This window comes from Tyto alba, unplaced genomic scaffold (assembly GCF_018691265.1).
Source record: "Tyto alba isolate M040663 unplaced genomic scaffold, T.alba_DEE_v4.0 Super-Scaffold_16, whole genome shotgun sequence".
In the NCBI taxonomy this organism is placed as follows: domain Eukaryota; kingdom Metazoa; phylum Chordata; class Aves; order Strigiformes; family Tytonidae; genus Tyto; species Tyto alba.
The window spans coordinates 10,048,979-10,065,556 of NW_024881278.1; positions in this window are offsets into that span (position 1 = coordinate 10,048,979).

A 16,578-nucleotide genomic window follows, 5' to 3' on the forward strand; every position below is an offset into this window, starting at 1 on the left:
TGCAGCTGTATCAATTTGCTACCTCCGTTTTGCTTTGCAAAGGCAGTTTTGATTGCAGAGCTGTCCTGTGCCATGCTATAGACTCCACTGAGACTTCATGTTGCACTGAATCAGCAGGCTGTCAAGCTTTGAGAATCACCAATTCAGACAAGGCTTTCACAAAGAGATAACTGTTTCTTAGCCAAGAAAATCGTGTTTTTCAGGAATCTATAACAGTTATGCATTGAAACTGAGGTAGGGAATAACATCTACGTGTCTGTTTTACGTCAGCTTTGCTTGTGTTGTTGCAAAAATAGAAATGATTGGGTTAGTAATCTTTCTAAAATGTCTCTGTCTTAAATCAACTAGTTGGTGGTCACAAAAGGCTCAGGCACTAACTGGAAAATCTTATAAACAGAGAGGTTTCTGCTTTTGCAGAAAGGTCTGCTCAGGCTCCTTGGGTGTTTTGCAGGGCACAAGTGTAATTCTCAGGCATCTGGCCAGTGAAGTGTAAATTCTGACAAAACAATTCAGTGGAAGTCTAAACTCGGGGAGTGACTCAAAACACAAATTTAAATAATGATGTCTAGAGCTGAAAGGCAGTGTGTGTAAAGGAAGATGTGGAAGCTGTGTGAGACCAGAGACATACACGTGTCATTTGGCTTCTGCAAAGTCATATGCTGTTTGGATTATACTGATGTCCAACTGAAAAATATGCAGGGACCGAGATTTTAAGTCAGGATTGTACGGAAATGAAAAAGTTAATACAGAATGCTACATCCATCCTGTGCTCTTGTCCAAAGGCTTTTGGCCTTAATTGATACCACACACAAACTCAATTTGAAGAGAAATGTTATCAGCAGACCCCCTAAGATTTGCATTTGAAGCATTGTTTTCCATTGCCTTATGTTTTATGGAGCTTAAAAACAGATTTTGTATCCATCTGTGGTGGCTGAATTCTTCAGAAGTCAGAAATCTCCATATACATCAGCCTGTATGACAGGCAGCAAACCACCTGTGAGTCTTGATGCAGTGAGGGGGATTTCTTGTAGGAGGAGGCAGTTTTGGTGCAATGGCCTGGGTATTGTTGGGTTTAAAATGATTATGGAGTCAATTAGAAGACCTGCTCTACTGAGCATGAATGCATGTTGAACAAGAAAAATGCCCTAATATGCAAAGGGACATAAAATAGCATCTTCCCTCCCTTTGGAAGCCTCTCTGATCTCATATGTGGTGGTGAGGGCTCTCTACACCAGACTGCAGAGGTCCTGCTGAGTCTGCAGGAGGGTGGGATTCAGGTTCTTAAAGAATTTTAAAATCCACTAGATACTTAAGCATCTTGTTGCTAAATCATGAATTTCTACTCCATAGTTGCACTCTTTACATGGCATAGGTTGACTGGAGAAAGAGAGTCCTGGAAACCTGGCTCTCTGAGTATCTGTTTTTCTAGAGTGCAATGCACAGCACAGAAACATGATGATGAGTAGTCCTCCATGGAATTGCAGCTTTTCATCTTCCTAAATATGCTCTGGTTCTTGACATTTAAATAGTTGTGGGTTTTGTTTTCTTTAAAGTCCTTGTCAGTAAAGGACAAGGACATAGCAAAATATACAAGCACTTGTATGATTAAATACTTGATTTCTTCTGTGTAAACCTTTTGTCTGAGTGAAATATCCATTTGGAAGCTTTGATAGCTTACAATGTGAAAACATGAATTCAGGTCTATGGATGAGATTCTTAAAGTGGCTGGGGAGATGCACAGGCTGAGAGGTGTATTTCAGAGCTGTGACATGTCTTCCAGTGCCAGTCCCAAAGGCTGTCAGGTTAGCAAGCACTCAGAATTCAGGACCATCACTGAGGTAGGTAAGTGTTTCCCAGTGGTGCTGAAATGTGTTCAAGTATATGAATAAGATGGACTCAGCTAAATAATTTAAAAAAGGCTGTTTTACAGCACTGGTGAAACTTTATGGAACACAAAGATATCTCCCCTCACATTTGTTAGCTTTTTATTTATTGTTCTAAACTCCCATACTTTTGTTAAAAAATATATTAATAAATACAGTAGTATTGAAACATCTACTCACATACAGTTACGTTAGCTGTGTGTCATGGTTTGGGCCTGGTTGGCAGCCAACCACAATGCAGCAGCTCTCTCTCCCTTCCCCTCCGGCAATGAGAAGGGACAGAGAGCCAGGCTTGGGGTCCGAGATAGGACTGGGATGGGGAGAAAATTCCCCTTTATGGTCACGAGCAAAGTGCAGACTCGTTAGGGGAAGAAAAAAAAGAACATACATTTATTACAGACACTAACAACACATAACAGAGTAGGACAGTGAGAAGCACTGCCACATCTTGAGAACACCTTCCCCCCACCCCTCCCTTCCTCTTGGGCTCAGCTCTGCTCCCGATATCTCTACCTCCTCCCCCAGTGGCGCAGGGGCAGGGAATGGGGGGTTCAGTCAGCGCTGCCACTTCTCTTATCTTCAGTGAGGGGAGTGTCTGGAACTTGTTCCTCCTGCTCCATCGTGGTCCCCCTCTCACAGGAGACAGTCCTCCACAAACTTTCTCTGACTTGAATTCCTCCCACGGGCCGCAGCGTTCCCCACACTGCTCCGTCATGGGTCACTAACTTCCTCTGACTGGATTCCTTCCCACGGCTGCAGCCCTTCCCGAGCTGCTCCGGTGTGGGACTCCCCCGCATGCTGCAATCCTCCCAGCACTGAATTACAGCAGCGGGTCTACCTTTTCCCATGAGACCCTGGCCTTCTTCGGGCACAGAACCTTGATCAGCTGAGCAGGAGCAACAGGCCATAAATCAATGTCTGCTCCACTGTAGATCTTCACGGGTGGCGGGGGGGGCCACCCTGCCGTCTCCCCACAGGATACAGGGGGGTCTTTGCTCCGGCACACCTCCCCCCTCCTTTCTTCCTCCGTTCCTCCACTGACCTTGGTGTTCACGCAGCTGCAGCAACTCCTCCTCACAAGTCCCACTGCCCGTCACCATGTCCCTTCTTAAATACGTTATCGCAGAGGCACAGCTGATGGGCTCAATTTCCCAAACAGAAGTGGAGCTGACTTGGAGCTGGGGGAGCTTCGAGAAGCTTCTCACAGGGGGCCGCCCTGATAGCCCCCTCCCCTGCCACCAAAAAACTCCACCACTCACTCAACCCAGGACACTGTGTTGGATAGTCAGTAGGGTTTCAAAGCCTGATAAAGTTAGTCTCTGCTAACAGCTATCAATGTTATCACTTTGTCACAAGTATGTAATAATTTCCAGCACTAGATTTACAGAGTTGATCATTCCAAGCCAGGAGAAAGTAGCCAGATTAATAAGACAATGTGAAAATGTATGTTTTTCCCCACTGACACAACACTGGAGAAAGGCGTCTGATATGCCACTGAAAGGAAAAAAAACCTGCCACTTAAATGAACAGAAGAGTTGTTATCTTTACATACTTTATGGAACTTTATAGATCCTTTCTCACTATGGACCTTCAGCAGTGAAAGCAGGATGGAAATTGCAGTGATTAGTGAACTCTAGATACTTAGAGATGACTGGAAGTTGCTTGTGTATATCTGGAGATGTTTTGTGTATTTTTCTATAATACTTGGTTATTTTAAATAGATTGAGAAGGGTCCCTAATAGTCAGGAGCCAGGTGCACTAGCTTCACTGTTCTGCCTAAAAGAGTGGCTGTAAACCTTATGTATCACTTTGTTACTACAGCATCAGAAGTTATACATCTATATCTGCTTGCACTTCACTGAGATGACCTGTGTCATTTACTTTCCTTTGCTCTTTCATGTGTCTTACATAAGCACACACACATATATATACACAGAGTTGGTTTTATTTTTCAAATTCCTGTAAGCTGGTTTGTTAGTTTGAACATTCATGAAGACTGGGTTTTGTTTACAGTGAGATGTGCAGTCATCAATGCATGCAATCAAGGTTTGGTTGATCAGCTCAGAGCTCCAGGAGCTGTTTGTACCTTTCCCACAAGTCTGCTCTATTTAATGTGATCTCTCAGTCTTGTTGACTTCTGTCAACTTCACATCTCCTGATGAGATACAGTTTATGCTTACTGTGTACCCAGGAGGTTTTACTACTGTCACAGGTTCCTCACTGTTAGTTTCAACATCCTCTGTTAGAAGGATCTGTGGAAGGGCTCCTACCTGACAAAATGAAATCGCTGAAGCAATGAACTTACTTCGTGTGGTGTTGTTTTAGGATTCATGTCTGGGAATTGGAAAGTTGATGGGTTAAATGGTTAGCCATTATTTGATATATTACTCCATTTTGAAGCTTTCTAAAGGTTTTTCTCACTTTTACACCTTAAGAAACGTGTAATAGCTAGTTAGAATGAACAGTGTTTCAGTAGGTTGAGTAATGTAGTCAGTATGAATTAAAGTAATACGATTACTGATAAATTGCTTTTATTCATTCAGCTGTCTTTCAGGGGACTAATGGTCTTTCCAAGCCTCAGAGAATGTGTTCTTCCCAGGTGCATAGAGTCTCCCATGTCTACATGGATCACTGTGGCTTGGAGCAGAGCTAGTGCAGACAAGGAACAAAACTGCAACCAATTTGACAAGGCTGGAGTGGATGCTCCATACTGGTTGTAATTCCAACAGTTCAGCCTCGAAGAGAGCAATTCTTGTGTGCGGTCAAGGTTAAAATGAAGGCTATTAATTTCTGGAAAGATCATGAGAACAGGACAAGTCAACAGAATTGTCCATTGTGGAGTCTATTTTTGGTTTAATAATGCTCTTTTGGAGCAATTTAAACTGAAATCTGAGCAGGCTTGAGGTCTTCATCTTATAATAGTGAGGGCTAGTACAGTGCCCTTGGGCTCTTCTCAGCTAGCATCCTTTGTTTTCAGAAGCTACTGCCCTTGTGAAAGTGATAACATGGTCCATAATGAGCAAAACTGTATACATTTTGTGTATGTCTCAAGTAAATGACTACAGTGATCTGGTAATGGGATCACAGAATCATGGGATGGCTGAGGTAGGAAGGCACCTCTGGAGATCTAGTTCAACTCCCCCTGCTCAAAGCAGGGTCATCTTGAGCCAGTTGCTTAGGGCATTGTTCAGGCAGGCTTTGAGTATCTCCAAGGATGGAGACTCCACAGCCCCTCTGGGCAGCCTGTGCCAGTGTTCAACCATACTCCTGGTAAAACAGGGTTTTCTTATGTTTCCTGTATTTCAGTTTGTGCCTGTTATCTCCTTTATTGTCACTGGATATTGTTGAGAAGAATCTGGCTTCATCTCCTTTACTCTCCCATGAAGTATTTGTACAGATTGATAGGCTCCCCCTGAACCTTCTCTTCTCCAGACTGAACAGTCCCAGATCTCTCAGCCTCTCTTTCTGTGAGAGATGTTCCAGTCTCCCTTCATCATCACTGTGTCCCTGTGCTGGATTCACTCCAGTATGTCCATGTTTCTCTTGTACTGGGAACCTGGACCCTGCTTCCTCCCATTGTATGCTTCCTTTTTATGGTTCTTTTTTTTGGAACCTCCTTGTGCATCCATGCAGACCTTCTGTGACCTCCTTTGCTTGACTTACTACAAAGGCCATCCTTAGGTTTGGAAAACATGATCTTTGAAAAGTCCCTCACCCCCAGCTGTGAAGCAGAATTTACCTCACCAGCTTAACCTAACTTGCATGACTACTGTTTTCCTTTGTGTTAAGGTAATTTGCACCATCTGGGGTCCAATTCAGACTCAGGGAGTCACTGCACACCACCCAAGACTTTACTGCTAGGACCTAAGTGCCTTCACAAAGGGTGGTTCCAGTGAACTGACGGGCACCCCAATTGACTCCTTGACACATACTCACACACTTACACATTCATTTGGATGGTATTACCCCTGCAGTTCAGACCCTAGGTTTCCTGCAACAGTGTATAAGGTGCCAGATTATACAACAAAATAATTTGAGTGGTACAGCAGTAGCTCAATCTGGGTGCCTCTGAAGAGAGACCCCAAGCAAAGAAATCCCTGGGCAATTGTAACCTTACAGTCTATGCACCCCCCCCTCATGTGCTCTTCATGTACCTTTTGATCCAATGGTGATTTCTGGTCTGGGATCTTCTAACATCTTATTGGATTCCTTCTGTGTCTCCAGGCAGGCCATTAACTGTTATTATCTTATCCAGCTACAGTTTCTGCTGCCTCCTTATCTTCTGGTAAGATGTAGCCTCCTTACCTTCCGCTTTGCGCTGACTCCGGAGTTCCTCTTTTGCTTCACTAGTAAAAGGTCAGCGTATCGAGGTGAAAGTTCACAGCTTGTGGCCTAAGACTTCAGCAAATTTAGCTACTGATGCTAAGTAATATTAAGCAAACAGTATATCAAATTGTACAACATCATGCTATAACCCACGTGTCCTAATGCTAAATGATTGACTCTGAGGGATTTCTTCTACTTAAAACTTAATTAAGATAAACAACCAGTATGAACAACTAGTATTTTTTAACATTTGTGCCTCAAGGAACTATCTGCATATTTTGCCTGATATTTTTCAAGAAACCTTAAGGAAACAAGGCACCTAACTGGCATTGTAGCATAGCTCTATGGTAACTAGAGCATCCTAAACATTCAGACTAAATTAATATTGCTCATCTTCCAAAAGGCAAAATTCATAACCTGTTTGATGTCACAATTTTTGACACAGCTTAAAAATACATGATTAAGGGCTTAGCTTCTATATATTTTTGGTGTCAGATGTTGGATAGTTTTCCCCATTTTCCCTTCAGTCTCTCTCTTTATGCTATATAGCAATTTTGGTAGAGCAAGGCCCCATTCAAAACTCATAATATGTCCTTTCCACTTAAGTCTTTTGTGGCAGAATTTCCACGAGTGAGATTCTTCACAGCATCCTTACATTTTATAGAATCATAGAATGGTTTGGGTTGGAAAGGACCATTAAAGGTCATCAAGTCCAACCCCCCACCCCCTCGCAGTGAGCAGGGACATCTTCAGCTAGATCAGGCTGCTCAGAGCCCCATCCAGCCTGACCTTGAGTGTTTCCAGGGATGGGGCATCTATCACCTCTCTGGGCAACCTGTTCCAGTGTTCCACCACCCTCATTGTAAAAAATTTCTTCCATATATTTAGTCTCAATCTACCCTCTTTTACTTTATAAACCTTTACTCCTTGTCCTGTCACAACAGGCCCAACTAAATGTTTGTCCCCATCTTTCTTATAAGCCCCCTTTAAGCATTGAAAGGCTGCAAATTTTAGCTTACCTTTGAGTATTCAATCTGTTTCCTTATGGTTTAGATAGGGAGTTTCTAAGTTTGCACAGTGTGTACAACTGTCCTTTTGCCTGAGACTGGTTGCAGCTCTGTGATCTGGATAATTGTGTCATTGCTCCCAGTTCCTGAGTCTTAAATACAAGAATTGCTGATTCTCCCAGCTTATTTGGGACTGATGCAGAGGACTTGTTTTTACTGCAATGTTCATATCCATGGTGTCCTATGGGGGGAAGGGGGGGAACCAGCCTCCACTTGGGGAGCTCTTTGGCATTGAAGGTGTGTGTGTTGGGTTGCCTTGGCCAGCTGCCAGATGCCCCCCCAGCCTCTCTCTCACTTAACCTCCTTAATAGGACCAGGGGAGAAAATAATATGAGAAAGCTTGTGGGTTGAGATAAAGACAGGGATGTCACTTACCAATTACCATCATGGGCAAGACAAACTTGTAGACTCTACTTGGGGAAAATTAATTTAATTTATTGCCAATTAAAATAGATTTGGATGGTGAGAAACAAAGAAAAATTTAAAAACCTCTTTGGTGTGTTTGGGTCTTTGTGGGGTTCACTACAGAAGAAGGATTACGTATGTCTCTTGTGCTTGCTCAGGATCTCAACACAAAGCCAAAATGTTTGTGGAGACCGTATGGATAATGATTAATTACATTCTGCCACTCACATTCAAGTTGACTCCTACCTATTGAACTTTGAGAGTTTGTTTACGGGAATTACAATTTCACTATTGAAAATGAGCGTTAATAAATGTTACTCAGTGCAGTAAAAGCCATCACACTTCATTTATAATTAGTTACCTGTCACAGGTTTGTTTATAAAAACTTTATAAATCTGGCTCTCCTATAATGACTTTTTCATTGGTAGAGCCACTTCTCATCAGAGAGGAAGGTAAAATGAAGGAAGCTTCCAAAGCGTGAGTCTGGGGTTTATAAATAGAGAGCATAGATGAGTTTGCCCATTAACAGAAAGAAATAAGATTGGCAAAAAATTAGCCTTAGTTTTACAAAATTTTAACAGGGGTAGGGGGAAAAGACTGTGAAATTAAAATCAGGATATGGGACAGAGATTAAATGTGTTGAATTCCCATTGGAAACTAGAATATATGGATACGGTTAAGCAGTTCCCTGAACGGTGATATCAGCCTGCCTGTGTCGCAGAACTGGTGAGGTGTGTAAAGATTACCTGAAAAATTTTTGCTTTCTTTCTTCTACGGGGGCTTGAACTTGGGATACACACAAAGAAACAGTCTTTGTAATATTTTTATCAGTATTTTGAAAACCATAATCAAGAAATCACCTTGAAACAAGTGACACGTTCTCTAAACTGCCAGTGCACAAACAGAAGACCTCCTAAACACAAGTTACCAAGTGTTTCTGAAACAGATTCCAACGGAGAGGAAGTTAATGTTCACTGTAAGAATTTTAATGTAAGATAGAACTAAAGTAGAGCTGCATGATCAGCCAGTTATATTGTCAAAAAACAGCCTTGATAATTCAGTATAAGTGGGCAAAATGCCTTCAAAATTCAGTATGTACATTAATAAGATAAGAAAATACAAACTTATTGCTCTTTGACTCATAAAATTTTAATACAAAAAATACTAATAAGAAAGACAAGTCAAAGCTAGTTAGGTATTCATCAAATTATCTTATAGAGAAGACAACAAAATTAGCCCCCTCTTGATACGATGATAAGCAAACACAAATAGATAATTTTCCAGTTCACAAATCTTCTATATGAAATGCCACTAGAAGAGGAATGCAAAACTTACTTTCAGGTGCATTAGTTTTCAGAGACCTTAGAGGAAACTCTACAAGAATAAAACCCACAACAAAACAACCAAATAACAACCATCCCTATTGTAGCATAGACAAAATGTTAAAGGATTAGAGGAAAGTTTTAATACCCTGCTCTTACTCAGACTTCATCGAGTAATAATAGAATAACAGAGGCTCTGGGTGAGTGGGGAAGATTGCCCATGGTCCTGTGGTGAAGAGCACCATGAGCTCTCGTAGCAGGACAGTGTAGCCATAGCCACCCACCAGCTGTGGAGCTCCTCTGCAGTTTTGTCTGTGAGGGAGATCAATTCTTTGTGCCCCTATCACCTAGAGAGCACAGAGGCTGGGGACTTGGTCTGATATGAGAATCTGGTGCAAAGTGCAAGCTTTTAACCTTTTGAAATTTCAGTCTCAAATAGTCACAGAAGGCAACTGGGAGTGAAAATTATTTCATTACAGTTCTCGTCAGACTGAATCACTATCTAAATCACTCAGCTTTTCGGCGCCATTCCTCTGTTATTTTCCTTGTTAGCATGCTCCACTGTCAGAGAAGAGAGATTATTTAGTGCCCTTCAGAGCACAGTGCTTAAGAAGAAAGTTAACTGCAGCAACACATCCTGGGAAAGGGATTGTTTATTGTACCATATATCTTGTCCTTTGCAACGTGTGGAAATCTTACTGTAAACTTGTTCACTATGCAAGTATTTAATGCTTTGGGTCTTTACATAAGCTAGGTTCCTGGTTTGTGGTTACACTGTGGTGTGGATATTGCTAAATGGACTTTAATCAAGTCTCCTGGTTCCATCCTGCCCCTCAGAGCACAGGGCTGAGCTTACTGACCTTCCACGTATTTACTGTGCTGCCGAGTTGGGTTTTACAGCTTGTGTTAATGCTGCAATGGTGAGACTGCAGTCAGTACTTATTGCAGATGTATTCGGGGGCTTAAATCCAAGGTTGTCCAGATTTGCGGGGCACCCACAGATATAGAAATGTTTAAAGAAACATTTCCTGGCTGTGTCTGTAGGTGTATTTAGAGTATTTCCTTAGAGCCCATAAATCAAATTCCTCTATAGACTCAAAACCAAAAAATGGTTCTTGCTACAATTTTCCTTGGGAGTATTTTGTAGAACTGCTAAATATTCACTTGACCATAATGCGTTAGTTCTGCTAGCAGTGTTGACTCCCATTAGCAGCCCAACTGTGTTACAGAGGTGCTAAGACTTTTACTGACACTGAGGCAATGAACCTGTAAGGGCTCAGCTTTTGGGTTCAGCAAAGCTCCCTCTTCACATGGGCGGGAGATTATTGCAAAGGTCATAAGGATTATTGTTTCAGTTATTTCATACCATTTTTAATGACATCAATTTAAATATGTCAGCCGGGATGCTGGACAGGAATCCAGGGTGCATTGCATACACTCTTAGCCCTGTCAGCAGCTATACCTGATAAACTGGGCAAGCCATTTTATGTCTCCATGCCCCATTTTCCCCACCAGTAAAACCACTTTTGCAAAGCTGAACTCTGTGACACTGCTAAATGTGTTTTGAAACAGATGAGAACAATACATAAAACCCTACTCTGTAAAGCGGGAAATGTGTTAAACAGTGTCTAGACAGTGTATTTGTTACTGTGGCTTCTAAAAACTCTTACTGGATTCTGATTTTCAGCCCTTCTTTCTTCTTCCCTGACTACCTCTCCTTTTAAAATGAGTTGTTGCGCTTGTCACCTTGGGACTGACTTGCTGATAAAACAGCAGACGAAGGCAGTGACCCCATACACTTGGATGTCTTAGACGTGTGTAATAATCCGTGGTGATGCTGAGCATGTCTGGAAGAAATGCTCCCTCATTCTAGCACTCTCCACTCTAAGGATCTCTGGAGCTGTTTCTGTAAATTAGAAAGGCTAGAAAGCCCTTGAGGTCATGGTGCTTTGCTAGATATACAGTAAAGTTAAAGAAAATACCAGTTATATTAAACTTGGTGTAAATTGTTCACAGTGAGCTCACAAAACTACTTTTAAAAGTGATGAGGTCAACAGTAGGAAATGCAGACTGTCTGCAGAGCTTTAAAGCTCTTGGTCCATCATCTTTTCTGATGACTGGTAGAACTGAAGTTGGGCAGTGGGGGAATCAAAAGGGTAAGACTTCATCCAGAGCTGAGCTAGCCAGTAGAATATGTTTACATTAACTTTATTTTTACCAACTTCCTCTTTCTGTTAAAAAAAAAAAATTTTGAAAGTTATGTTTTTTCAAATTCAAAAGCTGAGACCAATAAAGGAATATCATAAAGTGTGGTGACAAGGCATTTTTTTGGGAAGCATAACTTTCTTTTTCCATTCCCTGCTGTAGTAGATACAGGTACCTGTGACCACACATCATGATGGTTATGGCAGTTTTGTAGGAGCTGGTTTTGAGATTCAGATCCCATCAGATGAAAGAGAATTTGAATCTGAATTGACCTAATTCTGGCCAAATACAACAATTTTTTATCCTTCACCCTTTTCTCCTTCCCTCCTCCTTTCATTTGTCCTTCCCTCTCCCCACCCTGAAATCATTTTGCAACTGCAAGTCAAAATTCAGAAATAAATCTTGGTGCCTTGAAATCAAGTGCATTTCTGAAGAAAAAACTGTACACTGAAAAAAAAAAAAAAAAAAAGAAGAATGAAATGTCAAATTCTGCAGGGCTGATAGGGCACATATGATACAAGTTTGGAGTCAGTAGTGACAGCTGCTGAAGGAAAGGTGAGGTTATAAATGCTCTTGACATAGTACTGGGGACAGGTCAAAATGGTTCAGGCCATGTTTTGCAGAAGGAGAGGAGACTTTTAACTTGTCACATGCTGGTGCTGCAGTGACAGTGGACTCTGCGTGGCCCGCTTCTGTCTGTTTCTCCAACTCTTTTTCTACCACTTTGACAAAATGTAATTGGTGTCATGGCTAGGCTGCTTGGTGCACTCATTGCTGTAAGGTCAGGGCAGGGATGCTGGGAGTACAGTGAGATTCCGAGTCAGAGGATTTCTTTTCAGTGTTCTTTTCATCTTGAGCAGACATTCCTCCATGTGGTTGTCGCTGCTGGTATTAGAAGTTACCCTGACACTGGGAGCAACTGCAGGATTTTCTGGATGAGAAAACCTCCATATCTGCCTTTTTGTAAATGACTGCCAGTGAGTCCTCGTGCTTGGCATTCAGGCCTGCTCTGCTGAAAACACAGCATCAACCAACAGTGGAGCAGGGCTGGAAGGTTTGGGAGCAGCTAAATTCACAGCAGGTCACTGCTTTAATTTCTGACAACAGTATGCAGGTAATCCTCTGAAACGGCTTACAAAGCTGCATTTACTGATAAAAACAAAAGGAGTGGGGAGAAAGCCTATGTAATTTAAATTTACTGATATTAGAGATAACTAATATTATTTACATGTACTTTTATTTAGAAAATAAAGAGGAGAAAGTTTTAGAAAGTGGATTCTGGAACCCATCAAAAGCAGGACGATGTAAAAGTACCCACCTGAACAGGCAACAGTTTTTTGGTTGTTGGAGGTTTTCTGGGTTGTGTTTTTGTTTTGTTTTCTTTTGTTGGGTTTCATCTGCTTCATTCTGGCCAAATATCATAATTTTGAGTCCTCCTGTGCCCCCCAGGTCCTCTTTCTCCTACCCTCCTTCAGTCGTTTGTCTTTTTAATTGAAACAATTTGATGAATGAGAATCAGAATTCACAAATATATCTCCTGTTGCCTTTTATATATATAGATTTAAAAATAGACTGAATGGGAAGGAATAACAAATGGTATGTGTGTTTAGGGATTGCTGCCTGCAGGAGTTCACTGAGGCAGAGTGGAGATGAAGAAGGATCTGATGACAGCTTGATAAACCCCCATATGTCCTAAGAAGAAAACTTGGGAAAGTGGTAAGGAAGCTGGAGAAATAAGCAAAAAAAAAGTGTGTACTTGAGCTGAAGATGGCATCTGAGGTACCTGTGGGTGCTCCTGTTGTATAATCATTATGTTTTATGTTGTGTGGGATCTCTCTAACTGATCTAGTTAATAGTCTTTCCAGCTTACTCTTCTTCAGTGGGATGTTCAAGAGAAAGAACATAATACATTGACTGCCACTATGAACTGAATTAATCTTTATTAGGTAGATTTCAGACAAGGTTGTCCAGATCTGAATGAAAGGGTATGTCAATTAAAAAATGTGAGTGAATTTCTTGGACACATGTGCCATCCCATAAGTATTTCTATATAATTTTTCAGTTAATGTAGTCAAAATGTATACATCAAAGCAAAGAGAGGAGTCTTGGATTGAAAGCTGTACTGAAATCAGTTTGTGATATATAGATAGTCCAGCAAACAGGAATAATTTGTTATGAATATTTTGTCATTTAAATATATGAATATATTTCTAAATCCAGTCTTCTTCCAATTAATCTTTCACCAAGAGCTTGATAATTAGTAGCATTTCAGAGAGTTCACGGTCATCTTTCTCTTTCCTTTTTCCAGACTATGCCAGAGCATGCTATTTCTTTTGCATTTTTTTTTCTTTTTTTCTACTGGAGAAGTCATTTTACCTGCTTAACAGTATAGTAGCAAAGTACTGCTTCGATGTGTAGTTTGTGCTTTAGAAGGGGCTGATATAAAGGCATTCCTCAATGGTTTGAATGCTACAATCTGATGTTAGCAGTTCCTTCTGTTCACATACTTGGAGTTGGGAAGAGTGTGCCTTTTTTGGTAGACCATATGTTTAATAAGTAAATGACCTTGATCTCTTGATTGGAAAAACATCATTCAAGCTTGTGAACAGCATGTGACTCCTGAGCTGATTAAGGCTTTCTCTTTAGAGTTTGACTACTGGCAAACACGTTGCTGAAGGTCTTCTTGCAATGTCAGACCTCTCCTATGAAATGCCACACACGTTGTAACAGTCACTGAACAATGACGTACTCCAACATGCACTTCTCCATCTGAAGTGGTACCATGATGGCCAAGGTTGCCATCAACAGTTTGCTCTGTGTGCTGTTTTTGATTCGTTTGATGACATATAAAAATAGCTCATGCTCAAAACAAGCTATACAATGTTGTGTTAACATATGCCTTGCAATGTAGTTGCTTAGCATGAGCGTGTTTGCATATGTATAATCCTCCAGAAACACTTCTTTATGAGTCTAGTAGGTTTTATGTTATGTTAAGCATGGGTGCTAAGAAATAGATGGGTCCCTATTCTTTTGTCATCTGTATGGTAATAGCACATGTTTCTTCCCAGTACAAATAAAACCCTTATAAGCAAGATAATGTTCCTACTATCCAAAATACAGATTACTGAAGTCTATGAATTTAACTGTGCTGCTTGGAATTAATATTTGTAGTACTTTGATTCAATGGCCAGAAAGCTTTTTTTCTCAGACATGTCAATGAAAATATTAACGTATTTTCTTAAATTTTTTAAATTGTTTGCATGAGATGAACATACATCAGGAGACAATAAACCTTTACCTGCTCTAATATTCCATAAGGAGAAAACAGCTTTCATGTTTTATTATAGTCTACTGGAAAGATAATTTAATTTTTTCTTTTTTTAATATGTGTTCCTTCAGGAAACTGAATAATAGGGAGAGTGAACCACAGGAATTTTATGAGTCCAGGATGTGGAAAGGTTCTTGTCAGGAAAATATTAAATTATTCAGAATTTTTCTTACATTTCTGCCAATTGTACAGATAATCTATTTTTTCAGAACTTCTCGGGGTGCTACTATCAACGATTAAAACATAGAACAAAAATACTGACAAAAAATTCAAACATCATCTGTTGATGAAATATGTTAAATGATGAACCTCAAAGGGTGAATGACTCAATTGATTAAGTATTCATTGCACACCTACCTTAATCTTGACAGTTCATACATGATGCACAAATGTAATTAGATAATGCACTTTTAGTTTATATGTGAAAATATCTCATTCTTTCTCAGAGCACCAAGTTGGGAATTCAGGGACTATCAGCTGTGTGATATTGTTTTGGAAACAGAACTTTGGAATATGAGACTATTTAATTAAATGTGGTCTATTAAAAGCTTTAGATTTCTAAAAAGCATGCTAAAAGTCTAAAGTTTTTCCCATATCTCTTCTTAAAATGAGCTTCCCACTGAAGAGCATGGTGTTTTTTCCCCCATCTTGTTATTCACTGTTACAGACATTCTTGCTAGACATGCTTGTCTTGTCCTAGGTTTTCAGAACTTTTCCAGAGTTCCCCTTGATTCTCTAAGTGTAGCACTGCAAAAGTCTGATAATCAAACTGTTTCAGTCACGCACCCAGGCCAGTGCTGCTGAGTGCTGAAAATTTAGCCTAAAAAAAGGCTAAAACCCTTTCTCATTATAATCAATTCTGCATACTTCTTTGGAACCCAATCTCGGATCATGAAACTGAAATATTGTCCTTTCCTATGTGATATCTTAGTAGCCATTATAAAATAATAACCTCATATTTAAAAGTGACAATAAGTATTTAGGGATAAGTAGTTCCCTCTCGAGGTTAGGAAGTATTCAGTTGTAGGAACTGCCTGTCATTCAAATACACTGAGATACACAATTACCTTTTCCTTTGTTATGAAAAATATTATGAACAAGAGTTGTTTTTTTAAAAAATCAAAGCAATGTTAATTCAGTATTTCCACGTTTCATTCACTTGCATCTTGACTCTAAGCACTGCATGGTTTTGAAAAAAACCCTCCATATTTATTAAAAGTAACCCCAGGTTTGTCAGGAAGTTTCAAATATTTTATGGGCCAAATTTTGAGAATATAGAGAAGCATTAAGACAAGATAATTTCTCTGGCTACAGCTTGTCATTACAAGTGTGTCACAGTGCTCCAGGATTGCACTTAAATTCAGTGTAGGTGGCAAGTTTATACTCTGACCTAATTTCTGCACCTCTCTTTTAACTATGTCTTTTAATTACTAAGAAACTAGGGTTTACAATTCATACAAATAATAAAGCCTGTCAGATCCATGGACGGTCTTCAGAATGAATGTTTGGGGAGGTTTTAGTGAGTAGACACTTGAGTGGAGCTTAAGATGTACCTGGTTTATAGTTTCTGTGAATTCTTACAGTGGTCTACATAGAGTGTTATAGTATTTCTTCATTTTGCAAGCTATCTTTACATAAAAATACTTAATTTGAATGATGCAACCTTGGTACTAGAAACAATCTAGTTGCCTTAATGCTGCTTTCTTCCCAGGCTTAACTGAGTTTCTTCTTGCTTTTGTCACATGGGGGTATTCATAATATATCCAGCAGTGTAACTTACTGATTGCATGCAAATTGATTTGGTTTTGAAAGGACAGGGTTTTTTCTTCTACTTATCACTCCCCTCTCCCCCTTTTCTTTTAAGCCACAGGCACCAGATTTTTAATAACAGGGAAGATGGAAGAAGCCATAATCTTTCAAGTCTCCTGTGAATAGCATCACAGTTGAACTACACAAGGAGCTTAAAGAAAAGTCCAGTACCAATTAATTCCAATTGTCTTAGCATTTAATACAGTGTCTGTGTTCATGGGGCGGTGCACAGC